Below are 14646 nucleotides of genomic sequence, written 5' to 3'. Positions count from 1 at the left end.
CATTAATTATAGATACTACTCATTGTTTACTATCATGTTGTGGATTTTGTTTAAGCAAAAAATAGTGTAGTTAAAAAATGGTTGCTTGGTACTGAAAAAATATAATTCTTTTTACCTTTATCAGTAAAAATACCATCAACTACTTTAATTCAAGTAGAAATAGTTTAGCAGACCTTTTTCAGTCAAGTTTGAGCCCAACATATTTTCTCTATTGATAAGGACATGTCAGGTGAAAAAAAAATCAAGACTGTAAGCTATGCAATTGTATCATAGCCCATTCCTGTAGCACAAAATACACCTGATCCACAATAATTCAAAAGATGTTATGAGCTGGGTTTTGTAACACCTAGGACTACTGCCCACCTCATCAAACTAAACAAGTTCTAACAATTGGTTTGATCTGCTTTCTCCTCTCATATTGGGTTCTTAGAATATTTACAAGTTCACTTTTTTTTAAATCATTATAAGCTTTTTTCCCTCTTGTATATATCTCATATATATATATATCCTCATTATATTATATCCCTCTTATTATATATCTGGGAAATGCTTTTTCCTACTGTATTTTGGATGTCTACTAAACCTGCTTTTGTGCAAAAACTTGTCTTCAGCAATAGTCAAAAATCCAAAACGCATTTTGTAACTGTTCAACTGCTGTGTAAAGCATATGCAGTGTAATATTAAGCCTTTTAAGTTACCACAGCAAGCATATCTATAGGACATATCCAGGTATGTAAGCAAAGGTGGGCAATTTCAGCCCCTACTACATTTTCTTAATATTCCTTGTTTAAATTGCATCACCCTCCACCCTCGAAAATGAGAATCTAGCAAATTTATCTTGACAACATTGGATTCCAGCTTGACCTAAATGGCTAAACCATCCCCTCCCTGTAGAGAGTACACAAGATCGTTTTGTATGACCATTTTTTCAGACACAGACAGTATTCTGCCAATGTGGTTGAACCTGATAAAATGCTTAAGCACTCCCTGATTTCAATGAGTTAAATAGATGGCGTTTTCGCAGGAGACCTCAATAAATTGGCATACTATTTTATGTACTGAAAAACAAAAACTAAGAAAGGAATGGAGTGTTTTAGGAGGATAGGATATAGATCCCTCTCTCCTGAAAATAAATACAAAATAGCAAAAAACGTCCTTAAAAGTTTCAATTTGGTCCCTTAGAAATGAGACAAAAAATGGACACACTTGCCATAATATCAACTTTAAAAAAAACTCATTTATAAGAACCAAGGGTCCCCCTTCCTCTTTATTCATCAATCACTTGCATTAAGTTATAAAAACTTAGGGAAGTGTGTTTTAATATCTATGAGTTAAACATGTTCTTTTTAAAATTTTAAATAATTATACCCAAAAAATTGTTTTACAAAATAAAAATCGAGGGGAGGGGGCAGATTTCCACCATATTCTGTACCTTCATTTAATGCCCCTGCCATTTGCACACATAAAGTAGTTCAATATTAATTTTTTCTATTGTCCCTAAAACATGATTATTGCTCAACAGTGTGTTGCCAGAAGAGATAATTGATAGACAATGTTGATCAACAACATCACCAGCAAAAACCCTACTGCAGCAAACCCATGTGGCTGCATAAATTTGAACCCTGGATAAATATAGAACAAACTGTGAGATAACTCTGTTTTTCCTTATTATTTGCATTGTCCCTAATCTTGTGTTACCCTTAGGTTAGTTTAGGTTAGGTCAAAAAGTGCTTAGGCCTAAATTGGGATTTGCAGTATAGGCAGTTATTATATTCATAAAGAACATAAAAAAGGCATAAAGTAGTATGGGTAAAATTCTAGTTAATTGACTTTGTGCTATCTTGGAAAGGGTTTAGGTTAGGAAAATGAAACTTTCAGGGATGGGTCAACAGTCTAAAGTATGTCCTGGGAAGGTATTTTTAAAGTACTCACCCCCACTCTTTCTCTCTCTAGAGGGCCCTGAAAATTGTCTACATGACAGGTCTATAGGCTACCTATTGAAATTTTGACAAAACAACATTTTACCTTAATTTTAAGTTACTAGTTGCTTTTTTTCTGCCCTTAGTTCTGAACATGCAGTTCCTGTTATTTGAGTAGAATTTTGAGCTATATCTATGTTTTTTTTTTTCAGAATTTAGGATATGTATTTGCATATCTTTAAAACCTCATAAAATGGAATTGAGCAAAGTTATGAAGCTGAAAACAATTTTGTTGTACTTCAATTAAGCAGAAGATCTATTTAGCAAGGTTTTATTTTTATAGCACACATACTTTTATAGGTCATCAAAGGTCAGGACCCTCTAGAGGGAGAAGGAGTGGAGGTAGTTGCTTCAAAATACCTTCCCAGGTCCTATTTTAGTCTGTAGATTCATCCCTGAAAGTTACATTTTCCTAACCTAAACCCTTTCTGAAATAGCAAAAAGTCAATTAACTAGAATTTTACTGTGGTATGTTCACTTTATTGGTAAGTCAATTATATGAATTGCAAAAAAATTACTACAATTATCCATAATGTCTTGAAAAGATTTAGCTCTAATCCAAGAAGAATTAATGCTGAACCTTATTGATAGTTTTTGGTGATTACTTAATAATAAAGATTTCATAGGTGTGATAGAACTAGCTGGCAATGTCAGGGGTTTTGTGAACTGCCAATATAACTTCAGTCCCACCACCCTTAGACAAGAAGCTAAATAGGCCCATGGCTATCCTACTTTCTTTAGAAGATTATAAAAGACTATCTAAGAAACAACCAGTTATTATTATTTGCAGGTCAACAATATTTTTTTGGATAATATTTTGAATGGACAGACACGTTACAGGCTTACTGGTGATATGTTTGTCGGGTTTTCTACATAGACTATTTATAAGGGAATTACGTCAGAGCACGTGTTTATATTTTGAAAATATAACTAATTATTCCACCATCTATAATCAAGATTTTTCACTAAATGCCTAATGCACACCCGATCACCCGATCCTAAACCATCAAAAGTAAGTTCATATAAAATGCCCTTGGTTGGTCAAGAGGTATTAGTTTTCAATACATGAGTAAGTTTATATCCTTAGAGACAAAACCAGTTTATATCATTTCTATTTTGAAAAAGAAAAGGTAAAAGTTTGTCTGGCAAATTTATTCTATTAACATAAACTTCCAGTTTCTTTACAATCACCTTAAATTTCAAAAAACTTGTGATCAAATTCCGATTTTACAGCAATTAGCCTAATGATTGGTCAGTAATTCAATTCGCCTTTAAAGAATTATTGAATTTGGATCCTTGAACCACAAAGTATCTTTCATTTTATGAATTTTAAAATCGGCGCACCTAGCCATTTTAATTAGAAAAACTAGGACTGGCAGTATTAAACTAACAATGAAATATTGAGCTGGAATGTAGTCAATTAAGCACCACGTTACATGATTTTAGCATACGTTTTTTCTTAGTCTTCTATTGAAATTTCTTATATCAAAGCAGTCAAAAATTATTTCATCATTTTACTTCAAATTGGCATCATCCAATGATAAGACAGTTCCAAATAATTTATCCCACTTCCATTACATATGGAGCAAATATGGTTGAACCAGATCAAAATGAAACATTGGCTTCAATCATTTCAGTTTTTCCGCAAATAATAAAAAGAGTCAACCCTTCTTTAAAATATGGTCGACTCGTTGGAGCTGATAAGTAAAACGTGTCTTCGGTTTGGAAAAAAAAATGGTCTTCTGGTATTTGGTCGGATATAAGTGCCTGTAATTTGTATAAAAAAAATATTTATTGTTCTAAATCGATGCTCTTGATCGATGTGCCCATAATGATACAGAACAAAAAATTAAATACCAAAAAGAATATTTGACCAGGTCTGTCTCCCGACGTTAATAAATAACGATGGTGTTTCAGTAAAAATATGCTTTTGATGCAAGGCTTAAGAAGAAAACCAATAAGAGCTGGGAATTATATTTTTCAATCATCAAATTTATTTTCACTTGCCGTTAAAAATTTTGATTCACATGCTTAGTCTTATTTTCATTCATTTACCAAACAAGGAGATGAATCTTATGTTATACTATAGGATCGACTTTTATGGCAATATCAAATCTTCATAGAGACAGCACTTATCCAATGTTTCTGTAAAACATACATTATTCATGAAAGAAGAAACAGTTTCATGAAGAAGACATAACCACCAAATAATTGTTTGGACTGGCAAAAGGGGACCACCAAAAACAAAAATTCCTTTAAGAGCCATCTATAAAAAAGTTTCTGTCATATCTTAAGAATATCTGTTATGTTTCTTAAAAACTTTTCTCGTGGCGAAAAATCTTTGACAGGAACCATCGAAGTCATAAGATACCTTTATTTTGGATTTATAGTCCCTTTGTAGGTTTTTCTAAGTCATTTTTCTGCTCTAGTTCAGTTTTGTCATGTTAAAGAAAGGCAAAAACTTTACTATCACCCCTTCGTCGAAATTCTGTCTATCCACCTGCCGAACTGAATACATGAAATTTGATAATAGGGTCTTTTTGATTGAAAGTAGATCAAAAATTGGTTGAAAATCTTTGAAAAAAGACAGTTGTTCTACTTTTTCAGCAAGTTTAAATCCTTCTTTAAGAAAAACAGCAAGCAATATAATAATACTGGCTCAGCGAATGAATAGACATGAGACTAGTGAATAGTAAATGTAGAGATATAAGTAAATGTCCTTTTAACAGAAATTATAGCTATAGGCCTGTCGCAAAATAATTTTTAGAAGGAATATATACCATACATTGATCAACAACAACATAGTTCCACCATAAGCTTCAATAGAGTAAAGAACAAACCATAGAACAATCAACCAAGAACAAATCAACTCTTCAATATACTCCAACATATTAGTTCCGGATAGAGGTAGAAGAAGAGTCTATTTACTATAAACTATTCATTTGTTCCACAAAGTCTATGTACATGGTTTGAAAATAAACACAATAGATGAAGTTTACAGAGGTACTGCAGGAGAGGAACTACTCTAAACACTTCAGAAATATGTATATAAATGATTTCCAAGGTCCCTTAGAAACACTTTCTACTATATTAAAGCTGTCCGAGGTTCCAGTTTCTGCTATTATAAACCTAGTTGTTGTGATTCCCATTTTTACAAGACAAAAATTCAATAGGCCAGTGTCCTACTTACGGTTCTAGAATCCAATATACATTGTTAGATAACATTGACCCACATTACACCAAAATTAGGTGGCATGATTCCTGTTCCAAGATTTACATTCAAGAGTTAACAGATTTTCTCCACCTTTTTTAAAAATTATTTTTAACGAAAATAATTTTTCAAACCCAACACCGCTTTGTGTTTAAGACATATAAAATCAGTTACGACTAGAAACTTAAAGGACACACGAAATATCATAATGTCAACAGTTGCCACACAAAATGTCAAATCGTCGGTCCCTTCACGGGTCTTGCAGAATTCAGCAAATTGTAGATTTTTTCAGATAGTTTCTTATAGTTCTTTTGTGGTTACAAATGGAAGCTTGTTTTTACTCATTACTTTTATAAAAATTGTAATTGAATAATCAAATTGAAATGTAACTCCCTCAAGTCACGCTTGCAATCTTGTTCGCAGAGAATTCGCAGTCTCTACACCGAAGCAACAAAGACACTGTTCTTCATAGAAAAAATTAACATCAAAGAGAACAAAAAATTCACTATAGCAAAAATGTATGTGTGAACACAATTTTTCTTATAAATAAGTAAAAAAACGACGATTTTTCAAATATTTTGACGATCAAAAGCAAGGCATTTGTCTCATTTTTTAATAATAACAATAAATAATAAAACCATTTTATTTTCAAACGCCTTACACAGTCATGCCGATCAGCGGCAGTTCTTGTCAAGAAAAAAACAAAAAAACACTAAACACATAAAATATATAAAAATCACAGCCATAGCTATCGTCTTACAAAATTGTACACTGATTTGAAATATCACAGATTCAAACTAAACAGTCAAACAGAGTCAAACGAACAAAAAGAATAATGTACTTGAAATACGATTTTTGACGAGTGGGTGTAAAATTCAAAATCTGGACGACCAAGGGAGCAAAACTACTTGCGTAGCGCATATGTGGTGCTGGTACGGGCTGAATTGTCGGTACTCGTTGAGCTACATATCGCAGGAGCCTAGGGTGCGAAGAGACGTGTTCAGGGGGAAGAATTTCATAGGACTCTGGATTTTCCAAAATACCAATACCAATTTTAAAAAACAATTCATCACGGCATGTTGAAAGAATTGTAGGTGATAATTGTTTAAAAGGGACTCCGGGAGATTTAGACCTTACCAGAAGAGCTCGCTACTGGATCCTTTCCATGTGTCCTTCTGGTCCAAAGGGGGCCGTAATGACAAACGGGACAAGCATATTCTACAAGAGGTCTGACAAAAGTAAGAAGAATACGTAGTAGGGGGGGGGGCACCATGACGAGCAAGGATTCTTAAAGAAATAATGCCCAGGTTTGCCCGTTTCATCATCTCCTTGTCTGTTTTTCCCACTTCAGGTGATGCGTGAGAAATATTCCAAAGAGTTTGATAACCATGATGCCTGAAACGGTCTGTAAGGCAAGGGATGTACTGTCCCTCAGAAAATAAAAGCTTATACAAGTGCTTTTTCATGATTGACGATCATTTTGCCCTCCTCAGCTTGGCGTGGTAAACTCGCCATCATTCTGTCTTCCATACTCGAAACACTTTTTTCAACTAGCTTCATTAAGGATGTATCATCAATGAACTTACAGCGATCCGGCTCTTCATTTGCCAACTCATTTACCTTACCTTAGACCTTAGATCCTCCTGAACCATCAGTGGTGCGTAGAGCGTCGACAAAGCCTCTCCGTTCATCACGAAGCTGTGTGGCTGCAGTGATATCTTCCCATTGCAGAGTGAGGGAAATGTTGGCCTTTTTCAGGTCCCGATCATACTGACTCCGCAGTGTGTGTTTTGGTCGGCCTCGTCTTCGTCTTCCGTCAGGCTGCCACTGATGCACTCTTGAGAGCAGACTGTCTTCGGGCATGCGTAGAACATGACCCAAATATGTCCATCTTCGTTTCTTCATAACTTCGGTTACTATGGGCTGGTTTGTTTTCAGCCGGATTTCCCTATTGGTAATTTTCTGATGCGAACTGATTTTGAGGATTTTTCGAAGGCAAATGTTTTTGAATCCAAGGATACGTTTCTCAAGTTGTTGGTTGAGTTTCCAACATTCATTAGCGTATATCAATATAGACAGCATATTGCTGTTGAACAGGCGCAAAACTCATTTACCATAACCAAGGAAAGTAGAGGGCCTAAAACTATTCTCTGAGAAACTCCACATTAGATTTGCTGGGGATCAGAATAGACTGATTTATACTAACTTTTTTACTTCAACCTGAAAAAAATTGCAACTATTCTTACCAAATATGCATCAACATTAAAACTTGTCAATTGCTTATGGATAAGGGTTGTATGGCAGAACAAATCAAATGCTTTCTTCAGGTCAATCGCGATGAGGTTGACCTAGTGTTCTTGCTCATCTAGATACTATAAAATCTTATCAAGCAAACTAGCTAAGTAATGGCTTTTCGAACTCTTGGGAATATTATCGAATTGCTAAGGGTCAATTTTATGCATAATACAAGTTTTCGATCACCCAGCGATGAGTCTTTCATAGATCTTGCAAAAAATCGGTGTCATCGTAATAGGCCGCACACCTGTAAAATCGCAGGGTCTTTCTTTTTATGGGATAAGGGTTATGAATCCCTTTTCCAATGTTGCGGATACTGGCCTGACATTGTAATCTTGTTGAACATTAAAGTTAACGGAGCACTCAAAAATTCAGGAAAAGCCTTAATGAGAAAAGCTAAGAAGTGTATTAAGCACGATTGGCAGATCTTCTCTAACAAACAAGAAAGGGACATCTACGACTATCTTGTCACTGCATCAAGAATTCACCAAGGGTTTACCTCAAATAATGTTAAAAACCTAGCCTTTCACTATGTTTTTGCAAATAAAATTGAAACCCCAGCATCTTTGATAGAACGAAACGGTGCTTAAAAGGACAGGCTTACGGCTTTTTTGAAAAGAAACCCCAATATCTCGCTTTGTGAACCTGAGCCCACTACCCAAGCCAGGGGAAGTGGCTTCAACAAATTAGTTGTTTAAAAGTCTTTTGATAATCCATTTGATAACTATGGCAGGCATCAATTTACAGCTGAGTGTATATAAAATGTAGATGACACTGGCATTCCTGTGGTTTTGAAACCGCCAAGAATTGTGGCATCAAGAGGATTTAAACAAGTGCAGCAGACCGTCTCTACTAAATGTTGAAAAACACAACATTGTTTTGCTTCATCAATAAACTTTGCGGACAAATATCACCAGTTTTTATTTTCCGACTAAATAGATTCTAGCCTGAGATGGTACAAAGTGGTCGTCTTGGCTCTCTTGGCCTCGCAAACCCGTTGAGTTGCGTGAACGACAGCACTTCTTTTGTTCGCTTTACGGTATTTTTGGAAGAATTACTGCTCATCAAAAGACAATCTTCATCTCCTTTTGGTTGATAATCACGAAAGTCACCTTGATCCAAAATGTATTTCCTTATGCACAAATCGGTATTGTTCTTCTAACTATCCTACCAAATTGTTTCCAATGACTCCAACCCTTAGATATTGGTGTTCTTGGTCCTTTCAAGAGCAATCTCAAGCAAAAGTTAAATGAGTTGCTCCAGTTAAACCCAGGACAGAGGGTGTCTATTCACTAGGTGGCTGAATTTTGTGTTACGCCTTAACTAGATAAGTTTTCACCATCCAATATCGTTTCCTCTTTCAGAAAGACTGGAATCTGACTTTTTGATAGAAATGTGTTCAGTAAAGTAGGTTTTCCCCCGTCCAAAGTTTTGGACTTACTTATTCAAGTAAGTTATTATCAATCAAGCTCCGGCATGTTCGACTAGTAGTGATCAGCCTCCTCCCCTATTAAGGTCAGTGACTTTTAATTCGAAAAATAGAATGCCGAATTTTCTCGTTATAAACTGCCAGTCATTGTGTAACAAAATGGGAGAATTTTAAGTTATCATCCATTAAAATAGTATCCCAGTTATCGCAGATACAGAAACTTGGAATCTTGATAGGTTATCAGGTCATATGGCAGGCTACGAAATTTTCCTGAGCACACGTGCAGATCGAGGTGAGCATAGACTAGGTGAAGGTGTTGCCTTGTACATACGGAAAGACATCCCTTGCAAATTATTACCGGAATTATTTGATCCAGCTCATAAAGTAATCTGGGCTATTTGCAAACCTAAATGTCTTCCCCGTCACTGTTCTTGTATTATAGTCGCTTCAGTATATTACCCGAAAAGTGCCAGAAACCGGGGTGACGTGGTTTTCCACCTCCAAACGACTATTGATCACCTGAGAAGTATATACAGTAGCCCTGCTTTTATTATAGGAGGAAACTTTAACCAAACAAAGAAGAGTTGTTTATCATCTTGTTTGTCTTTAAAACAAGTAGAACACATACACACCCACTCTTTGGGGGGCATATTGGACCTTATATTCACAAATTGTGATGATTTTTACTCCCCTCCCTTTTCTCTTGGTCCTGTTGGCATGTCAGACCATAACGCAGTTCTTTGGAAAGCAGGAGAATCTTTACAAAAGCCCAAACTATCTTGTGTCACTGTTTGTCCTTGTACGGAGTCGGTCATCTGTGAATACGGTCGATGGATTGGCACATATGACTTCCCCAAAGTGTACAATACCGGGCTTTTTTAAACTAAGGTATCTGATTTCAATGCCACGTTACACAGTCAATACCTAAAGATCTTTACAACAAAATCGTTTGTTGTTAGTGAATAAGACAAACCATGGATATCTCCAGCTATTAAATCACTAATAAAAGAGAGGTCTCGCCTCTACTCCCGCGGTGATATTATCAACGGCAAGAAATTGCAAAATCAAATAGTCTTTTTGGCAAAGAAAGCCAAAGCTCACTATGGGCGTGAAACCATGCCCACCCAATTACTTACTTCAGACCCCAAAAAGTGGTACAATGCTGTGAAAAAAGTGGCCGGCCAAGCTTTTGACTGCAGTATAAAGATCAGCAATGATGGTGGGTCCTTAATCAGTGCAGAAGAAGTGAGTGAATTCTTCACCAAGATCTGCACTACCTATCGAACTATTACGGCTCATGAAAAGTCCACCATACTTGAAAAATGTGAGCATGAGAACAACATAATAGTCAGTGAGTTTGACGTTTACACGGAATTACGGAAGACCAAACCGAATACATCTTCATACCCTGGTGAATTATCTGCCAAACTGCTACGTGAATATGCAGCCCTCATAGCGTTATCACTGTCCAGCATCATTAACGAGTGTGCTGCTTCTAGCTATTTCCCGACACAGTGGAAAAGGGTCTATATTAGAATTATTCCAAAAAAGCGCGCCCCTAGTGCATACGACGATCTCCGCCCGATCTCACTTACACCTTGTTTGGCGAAAGTAACTGAGGCCTTTATACTCAAGTTTCTTCTGAAACAAATTCATGGGCGTATTGATAGATTCCAGTACGGTGGACTCCCCAAGTGTAGTACTACAATCTACCTAGTACGGATGTTTGACTGTGTCCTCCAGTGGCTTGAAAACGGTAGCTGTTTCGTCGACGTTTGCGCAGTGGATTTCCAAAAGGCCTTTGACTTAATCCGCCACCTGACTGCAGGCATGAATCTTCAGGAAATGGGGGCCAAACGACACACCCTTGGCCTTGTACTTGACTTCTTAACTGGCCGAAAACAAAAAGTCTTTGCACTCCACGAAAACGATTCGGATTCATCATGGTCAGATACTTCTTGCGGGACCCCACAAGGCACGAAATTAGCTGGAATAATTTTCCTGGCTGTAATTAATTCCCTGCTTAATCATCACGACGACTGTTACAAGTTTGTAGATGATATGTCCATAGTGCTCGCTTACCTGGTCGAAAACACTATCATAACAAAGCAGTTTTCAGACCAGTTATTTGATCAGCTAAAGACCGAATGCTCAAGTCATGATCTTACCATTAACGTAGCCAAGTCGAAGATAATTCGTTTCAACCCTCTGAAGCGGAGTATAGATATGCCTCTAGTCCCTTTCCCGATTGTGAACGAAATAAAAATCTTAGGAGTAACTTTCACTAGTGACTATATTTTCAGTGCCTATATTAACTTAACCGTCCACAAGGCTAATGCAAGCCTTCAGACACTTACCCAAATGAGGCGTTTTGGATGTGACACTGAAAGTCTTCTCCATGTCTACATGTGTTATGTTCGCCCGTTGCTCGAGTACGCATGCCCGGTATGGGGTCCATCTGCTATCCGCACAGCGTACCTATTACGCGACATAGAGTGCGTCCAGAAAAGAGCGACAAGGATTATACTCCGAAACCGTGACATACCCTATGATCAAGCCCTCGCTAAATTAAATTTATCTCCACTTAGAGTCTGGCTTGAACACCTTATTCAGAAATTTGGAAAATCCGTCCTGGCCAATAAGAGCCACCGATCACTGCTACCCGAACCAGCCCCTCCCAATAGCCGAACTCGGTTACAAAATAAACTTCTATGTACCTCTAAGTACGAACTAATCGTTATGCCAACTCATTTATTCCTTTCTTCCCATCGATTTTTAATGCTGAGCTGTAGTGTGTGATCTTTGTTTAAATGTAAGATTTTAGAAAAAAAACTGAATTTAGCTATGCTATGATAGTTTTTAAGTATACCGATCTCTCTCTCTCTCTCTCTCTCTCTCTCTCTCTCTCTCTCCTCTCTCTCTCTCTCTCTCTCTCTCTCTCTCTCTCTCTCTCTCTCTCTCTCTCTCTCTCTCTCTCTCCTCTCTCTCTCTCTCTCATCTCTCTCTCTCTCTCTCTCTCTCTCTCCTCTCTCTCTCTCTCTCTCTCTTTCTCTCTCTCTCTTAAGTAAGTTCAAATCAGGCAATTGCAGCAGCCTTGGAACTTGACAAAACTTGTCAGTCTGAAGCCAATAATGATATTTCTTCTCCTGGAGGATCAACTGACCCCAGTCCCTCATTTTAGGGTGTCAACTATCGATTTGCAAGGTCAGTTAGTAAGAATAACCCTAGAAATAATTAGACCTTTCCTGCTTACGGTGAATATTCACACAAGGTCTCGTAATTGCCGCAAAACATACAGAACCAGTAGTCACTTATATTATAGAAAAGGAAGAAATTGTGGCAAGAAAACCTGAAAAAGAAGAGGAAAAACAACCAAAGAAGACGCCCATGTTAGACCTCAAGCTTGATGACTCATGCGATTCATTACCTCTTGCTGAGGAACACGATAATGATGACCTGTCGTTCAGCCCAACTTCCTTGTCAGTAAGAGATTACGTCCTTGTCAAGTTTCAGCTAAAAAAATCAACCCACTGCAATATTGACTTTGTGCAGGAGATTGGAGAAGATAAAGCTACGATTAGTTTCAAGCACAAGAAAGGCGAAAGGTTTGTCTTCCCCACGGCACAAGATGCTGCAAATTCCGATCATAATAATATTTTCAAAAGTCTGTGAAAACCAACTTCAAATGGTTTTCACTTCAAGTGGAGGTTTCACTTCAAGTGGTTTTCACTTCAAAACTTCAAGTGGAGGTACCAGCAGGGTGCCTCACAACTTTCGCTTTGAATTTGATTTCCTACGACATGGCTTAGTCAAGAAATGTTGTAATTTTTATTATCTGCACAGCTCTATTCGAAGTACAAAAAAATATTTTATAAACGAATTTACTTTTTGCACAGGACCATAGGTAGATTCTTGGCATTTTTTTTTAGCTTTTCCGGTTCAAGCCCCATCATAATTGAACCTACCCCACTAGGAGGGACTGGTTTGGACACTTCAACCAAAATTGTAAATGCAGATTTTGAGAAAACTAAGATAACGAAAAATCTGTAAAAATTTTAAAGAATTCCACATTCTGTGAGGCGTCTAGGGAAAATCAAATTTCGGTTCTCGATTCTTAAATAAATGAAATATTTCTGATCGCTCTGTTTTTTTCCGAGTCAACACCGACCACTCCTACCTCTTTTTTGGTATTTTTGTTGGACAATATACAATTTTCAGAGTTATAATCAGTTGTAACTTATATTAGATATTTCTGATCGCTCAGTTTTTTTCTGAGTCAACGCTGACCTCTCCTACCTCTTTTTTGGTATTTTTGTTGGACAATATACGATTTTCAGAGTTACAGTCAGTTGTAACTTACGTTAGAAACTACATTTTTTGTTTCCTTAATTTTCAAAAATGCCGATTCATCTCTTACATTTTTGCGAATCAGTGCCACTGGTTATAAGTTGAAATTTTTGTGTACTGCTTAAAAGCTTTGAAGCACATTATTATTATTAAAATATTCATTTTGCTCATATTTCCCATTGCTTGACAAAGAAAGGCAGAGATATCATTGAAACATAAAAAAAATATTACCAGAGGTTTTGGATTTTCAGTACGGCAACCTATAGTCCAAATAGAACTGATTCTTTTAGTCTCTTTTTCCAATTTAGTTTCTACATCACGGTTTTCTCACAGTAATATCCTTCTTTAGATAGGCTAAGGGCTACTAAATAATTCCAGTAATGCTTTCCAGTTAATATGCAAATCAGGTTGCGCCATAATTATTAAGATAAAGCTGATACACTATATTGAAAACGACATTTCATGGGTGATACGATCCCAGGGATCAAAGGCCTTGCTACCCCCTACCCGCTGCCACTCGTAGGACATCAGACAACTGATTAATATCCCACCATGTGGTCTCTATAGCCGAGGTGTTACGTCGTGATTTTGGTTGATTGAATTTGAGACAACTGATGCATCCGTTAGAAGAATCCTCTCAACAGAGGCTCGAATATTATTTATTGCAGATATCCAAGTCATCCTCCAATTTATCGTAAATCATTGACTATGATAAAGCACTCCAAATATGTCGAACATGCCTGAAACAAGCGCGGCTCATTATTTAGATCCATAATAGAATTTACCATGAACTGCAGAAACTGAACAACAGACAAGCGTTGCTAAAAACCAAGTTCATTGCTAACAATCCTGAGTTCAAAATTTTTGACTCCCAATACAGGCCCCAAGACACGCTAGGGGCAGGTTGTTTTTAAGGTTGTGATTCAACGGTGACCTAAATCGAGCAAATCAGCTTCCAAACTCCCCTTGAGTGAATACAATTTTCCGTAACAAGGATTATAAATCACGGGGGATGAAAGGGGGTTCAAGCTGTTGAAGATCTTTTGGTGGGGTTTAATTCCCTTTCATATTTCATTTTTCAGCTTTGAAGGATGACGAATAAGTAAGTCCTGTCTTTAGTTTGTGAAAAATAAGAAAAAACAAAGAAAATAAAGAAAATGAAAGTACATGGAAAATGGCTACTTTTTATAAGAGATGTCCTTTGCTTTCTTTTTCAGTTGTGCCGCCTCATTGTTGTTTTTATCATAATCCTTTACCTGTTTGTGATTATAGGAACCTCTTAATGATCAGCAAGGCTAAGATTTTTGGCATCCAGCAGGGGGAAGGGGGGGGATTATTCAGTGTACGAGGGGACTGTGCTCCCGAAGGGAACTGGGAGTTTTGCA

General features: G+C 36.9%; 1 protein-coding gene across 4 annotated transcripts in view; it reads right to left on the bottom strand.

Annotated features, from left to right (window-relative positions):
- Positions 1 to 13628, bottom strand: part of LOC136039760 (peroxisomal acyl-coenzyme A oxidase 3-like) — a 66881-nt gene extending 53253 nt beyond the window's left edge. The window contains exon 1 of one of the 4 annotated variants that reach the window (XM_065723619.1): positions 13493 to 13628. The gene's annotated coding sequence lies outside the window, so the exon portion shown is untranslated. Of the gene's footprint in view, positions 1 to 2817; positions 2906 to 13492 lie in introns of those variants that run through there. The other 3 variants (XM_065723618.1, XM_065723616.1, XM_065723617.1) reach the window with 3 other exon arrangements.
- Between the last annotated feature and the right edge of the window lie 1018 nt (positions 13629 to 14646).

The sequence above is a fragment of the Artemia franciscana genome, chromosome 20 (genome assembly GCF_032884065.1).
Source record: "Artemia franciscana chromosome 20, ASM3288406v1, whole genome shotgun sequence".
Taxonomy (NCBI): domain Eukaryota; kingdom Metazoa; phylum Arthropoda; class Branchiopoda; order Anostraca; family Artemiidae; genus Artemia; species Artemia franciscana.
This window is presented reverse-complemented; position numbering and strand designations above follow the sequence as displayed.